Here is a 6,000-nt window from a genome sequence, read left to right on the forward strand (position 1 = left end):
ACACGCCGTTACCTCAAATCAGCCTTGCTAGCTGCTCCCAGAGAAAGGGAGGTAGTACTGGCGGCAATTCACAAGCTGTACCTTCAGCAGGTGATAATCAAAGTTCCCCTCCTTCAACAGGGACGGGGTTACTATTCCACAATGTTTGTGGTACCGAAACCAGACGGGTCGGTGAGACCCATTCTAAATTTGAAATCCTTGAACACTTATATAAGGAAGTTCAAGTTCAAAATGGAATCGCTCAGGGCGGTTATTGCAAGCCTGGAAGAGGGGGATTTTATGGTGTCTCTGGACATCAAGGATGCTTACCTCCCATGTCCCCATTTACCCACCTCACCAAGAGTACCTCAGGTTCGTGGTACAGGACTGTCATTACCAATTCCAGACGTTGCCGTTTGGTCTGTCCACGGCACCGAGGGTATTTACCAAGGTAATGGCCGAAATGATGATACTCCTTCGAAAGAAGGGAGTTATAATTATCCCGTACTTGGACGATCTCCTTATAAAGGCGAGGTCCAAGGAGCAGTTGTTAGTCAGCGTAGCACTGTCTCGGGAAGTGCTACAACAGCATGGCTGGATTCTGAATATCCCAAAGTCGCAGCTGATTCCTACGACACGTCTGCTGTTCTTGGGCATGATTCTGGACACAGAACAGAAGAAGGTGTTTCTCCCGGAGGAGAAGGCCCAGGAATTATCATCTCTGGTGAGGCACCTCCTGAAACCAAAACAGGTGTCGGTGCATCACTGCACGCGAGTCCTGGGAAAGATGGTAGCTTCTTACGAAGCAATTCCCTTTGGCAGGTTCCATGCAAGGATCTTTCAGTGGGATCTGTTAGACATGGTCCGGATCGCATCTTCAGATGCACCGGTTGATCACCCTGTCCCAGAGGGCCAGGGTGTCTCTGCTGTGGTGGCTGCAGAGTGCTCATCTTCTCGAGGGCCGCAGATTCGGCATACAAGACTGGGTCCTGGTGACCACGGATGCAAGCCTCCGAGGTTGGGGGGCAGTCACTCAGGGAAGAAACTTCCAAGGACAATGGTCGAGTCAGGAGACTTCCCTACACATAAATATTCTGGAACTAAGGGCCATTTACAACGCCCTGAGTCAAGCAGAACCCCTGCTTTAAGACCAACCGGTGCTGATTCAGTCAGACAACATCACGGCAGTCGCCCATGTAGACCGAAAGGGCGGCACAAGAAGCAGGATGGCAATGGCAGAAGCCACAAGGATTCTTCGATGGGCGGAGAACCACGTGCTAGCACTGTCAGCAGTGTTCATTCCGGGAGTGGACAACTGGGAAGCAGACTTCCTCAGCAGGCACAACCTCCACCCGGGAGAGTGGGGACTTCATCCAGAAGTCTTCAAGCTGATTGTAAATCGTTGGGAACGGCCACAGGCGGACATGATGGCGTCCCGACTCAACAAAAAGCTAAAAAGATATTGCGCCAGGTCAAGGGACCCTCAGGCAATAGCTGTGGACGCTCTAGTGACACCGTGGGTGTACCAGTCGGTTTATGTGTTCCCTCCTCTTCCTCTCATACCCAAGGTACTGAGGATAATAAGAAAGAGAGGAGTAAGAACTATACTCATCGTTCCGGACTGGCCAAGAAGAACTTGGTACCCGGAACTTCAAGAAATGATCTCAGAGGACCCATGGCCTCTGCCGCTCCGACAGGACCTGCTACAGCAGGGGCCCTGTCTGTTCCAAGACTTACCGCGGCTGCGTTTGACGGCATGGCGCTTGAACGCCGGATCCTAACGGAGAAGGGTATTCCGGATGAAGTCATTCCTACGCTAATAAAAGCTAGGAAGGATGTGACAGCAAAACATTATCACCGCATATGGCGAAAATATGTTGCTTGGTGTGAGGCCAGGAAGGCCCCAACAGAGGAATTTCAGCTGGGTCGATTTCTGCACTTCCTACAGTCAGGAGTGACTATGGGCCTAAAATTGGGATCCATAAAAGTCCAGATTTCGGCCCTGTCTATTTTCTTTCAGAAAGAACTGGCTTCACTGCCTGAAGTTCAGACGTTTGTTAAGGGAGTGCTGCATATTCAGCCCCCTTTCTCTGATGTCCTAGTGGATGCTGGGAACTCCGTAAGGACCATGGGGAATAGCGGCTCCGCAGGAGACTGGGCACAAAAGAAAAGCTTTAGGACTACCTGGTGTGCACTGGCTCCTCCCCCTATGACCCTCCTCCAAGCCTCAGTTAGATTTTTGTGCCCGACCGAGCTGGGTGCAATCTAGGGGGCTCTCCTGAGCTTCTTAGTGAAAGTTTAGTTTTAGGTTTTTTATTTTCAGTGAGACCTGCTGGCAACAGGCTCACTGCATCGAGGGACTAAGGGGAGAAGAAGCGAACCTGCCTGCTTGCAGCCAGCTTGGGCTTCTTAGGCTACTGGACACCATTAGCTCCAGAGGGACCGAACACAGGCCCAGCCTCGGAGTCCGGTCCCAGAGCCGCGCCGCCGGCCCCCTTACAGAGCCAGAAGCAAGAAGAAGTCCGGAAAATCGGCGGCAGAAGACATCAGTCTTCACCAAGGTAGCGCACAGCACTGCAGCTGTGCGCCATTGCTCCTCATGCACACCACACGCTCCGGTCACTGATGGGTGCAGGGCGCTGGGGGGGGGCGCCCTGAGCAGCAATATGAACACCTTGGCTGGCTAAAATACATCACATATAACCCCCAGGGCTATATGGATGTATATTAACCCCTGCCAGATTCCTGAAAAAAGCGGGAGAAAAGTCCGCCGAGAAGGGGGCGGAGCCTGAGCCTATCTCCTCAGCACACTGGCGCCATTTTCCCTCACAGCTCCGCTGGAAGGACGTCTCCCTGACTCTCCCCTGCAGTCCTGCACTACAGAAAAGGGTAAAACAAGAGGGGGGGGCACTAATTAGGCGCAGTATAATATAAACAGCAGCTATAAGGGGAAAAACACTCTGTATAGTGTTATCCCAACATATATATAGCGCTCTGGTGTGTGCTGGCATACTCTCCCTCTGTCTCCCCAAAGGGCTAGTGGGGTCCTGTCCTCTATCAGAGCATTCCCTGTGTGTGTGCTGTGTGTCGGTACGACTGTGTCGACATGTATGAGGAGGAAAATGATGTGGAGGCGGAGCAATTGCCTATAATGGAGATGTCACCCCCTAGGGAGTCGACACCTGAGTGGATGGGCTTATGGAAGGAATTACGTGAAAGTGTCAGCTCTTTACAAAAGACGGTTGATGACATGAGACAGCCGGCTACTCAGCTTGTGCCTGTCCAGGCGTCTCAAAGACCATCAGGGGCTCTAAAACGCCCGCTACCTCAGATGGCAGATACAGACGCCGACACGGATACTGACTCCAGTGTCGACGATGAAGAGACGAATGTGACTTCCAGTAGGGCCACACGTTACATGATTGAGGCAATGAAAAATGTTTTACACATTTCTGATAGTACAAGTACCACTAAAAAGGGTATTATGTTTGGTGAGAAAAAACTACCTGTAGTTTTTCCTGCATCTGAGGAATTAAATGAAGTGTGTGATGAAGCGTGGGTTTCTCCCGATAAAAAACTGATAATTCGTAAAAGGTTATTGGCATCATACCCCTTCCCGCCAGAGGATAGGGCACGTTGGGAAACACCCCCTAGGGTGGATAAAGCGCTCACACGCTTGTCTAAACAGGTGGCACTACCGTCTCCTGATACGGCCGCCCTTAAGGAACCTGCTGACAGAAAGCAGGAGAATATCCTAAAATGTATATACACTCACATGGGTGTTATACTGCGACCAGCAATCGCCTCAGCCTGGATGTGCAGTGCTGGGGTGGCTTGGTCGGATTCCCTGACTGAAAATATTGATACCCTGGATAGGGACAGTATATTACTGACTATAGAGCATTTAAAAGATGCATTTTTATATATGCGTGATGCACAGAGGGATATTTGCCGACTGGCATCAAGAGTAAGTGCGCTGTCCATATCTGCCAGAAGAGGGTTATGGACGCGGCAGTGGTCAGGTGATGCTGATTCCAAAAGGCATATGGAAGTATTGCCTTATAAAGGGGAGGAGTTATTTGGGGTAGGTCTATCGGACCTAGTGTCCACGGCAACTGCTGGGAAATCCACATTTTTACCCCAGGTAGCCTCTCAACATAAGAAGACGCCGTATTATCAGGCGCAGTCCTTTCGGCCCCATAAGGGCAAGCGGGCAAAAGGCTCCTCATTTCTGCCCCGTGGCAGAGGGAGAGGAAAAAGGCTGCAGAAAACAGCCAGTTCCCAGGAACAGAAGCCCTCTCCCGCTTCTGCCAAGTCCTCAGCATGACGCTGGGGCTCTACAAACGGTGGGGGCCCGTCTCAAGAATTTCAGCGCGCAGTGGGCTCACTCACAAGTGGACCCCTGGATCCTTCAGGTGGTATCTCAGGGGTACAAATTGGAATTCGAGACGTCTCCCCCCCGCCGTTTCCTAAAGTCTGCCTTACCGACGTCTCCCTCCGACAGGGAGGCGGTATTGGAAGCCATTCACAAGCTGTATTCTCAGCAGGTGATAATCAAGGTACCCCTCCTGCAACAGGGAAAGGGGTATTATTCCACGCTGTTTGTGGTACCGAAGCCGGATGGCTCGGTGAGACCTATTTTAAATCTAAAATCTTTGAACACTTACATACAGAGTTGCAAAAAAGGAAAAAATAGCGCCACTTGTGGTAAGTTAACCTTCACAATTATGTATAATATATGTCCAAAAATACACTCCCTTGGTACAAAGGGTGTCAGCAGGCCCCTAAATAAAAACAGCAGTGGTAAGCTGCTGTAAAAAGTGTTATAGAAACCAAGAATATGGGCACAAGCGACCAATGGTGTCTATAGTAAAGGAACGTAAAAAGATTTTTTATATAGAAAATAAAAGCATATTTATTTTACACGATTAAAAAACACTGATAAAATTTTTGTTTAAGAAAACATGCTTAAGCATAAGAATTCATAAAAAATGTGAACAAAAATATAGTTAAGAGAGAAGAAAAAATCTAAAAGTACAAGGTACACATCAGTTTGCAGTAAATGTGTAAAAAGTGCTTATCTTAGGTTCAGGAGGTTGGTCTGGGAAGGATCATGGAATGCCCAACGCGTTTCGTCCTTCAGGACTTCATCAATTGATGAAGTCCTGAAGGACGAAACGCGTTGGTCATTCCATGATCCTTCCCAGACCAACCTCCTGAACCTAAGATAAGCACTTTTTACACATTTACTGCAAACTGATGTGTACCTTGTACTTTTAGATTTTTTCTTCTCTCTTAACTATATTTTTGTTCACATTTTTTATGAATTCTTATGCTTAAGCATGTTTTCTTAAACAAAAATTTTATCAGTGTTTTTTAATCGTGTAAAATAAATATGCTTTTATTTTCTATATAAAAAATCTTTTTACGTTCCTTTACTATAGACACCATTGGTCGCTTGTGCCCATATTCTTGGTTTCTATATACTTACATACAGAGGTTCAAATTCAAGATGGAGTCACTCAGAGCGGTGATCGCAAACCTGGAAGAAGGGGATTATATGGTGTCTCTGGACATCAAGGATGCTTACCTCCATGTCCCAATTTACCCTTCTCACCAAGGGTACCTCAGGTTTGTGGTACAGAACTGCCACTATCCGTTTCAGACGCTGCCATTTGGATTGTCCACGGCGCCCCGGGTCTTTACCAAAGTAATGGTCGAAATGATGATACTCCTTCGAAGGAAAGGAGTTTTAATTATCCCTTACTTGGACGATCTCCTGATAAGGGCAAGATCCGAGGAACAGTTGGTAGTCGGAGTAGCACTATCTCAAGTAGTGCTGCGGCAGCACGGTTGGATTCTCAATATCCCAAAATCGCAGCTGATCCTGATGACACGTCTTCTATTCCTAGGGATGATCCTGGACACAGTCCAGAAAAAGGTGTTTCTCCCGGAAGAGAAAGCCAGTGAGTTATCCGAGCTAGTCAGAAACCTCCTAAAACCAGGCCAAGTATCAGTGCA

Source organism: Pseudophryne corroboree, chromosome 4 (assembly GCF_028390025.1).
Source record: "Pseudophryne corroboree isolate aPseCor3 chromosome 4, aPseCor3.hap2, whole genome shotgun sequence".
Lineage (NCBI taxonomy): Eukaryota > Metazoa > Chordata > Amphibia > Anura > Myobatrachidae > Pseudophryne > Pseudophryne corroboree.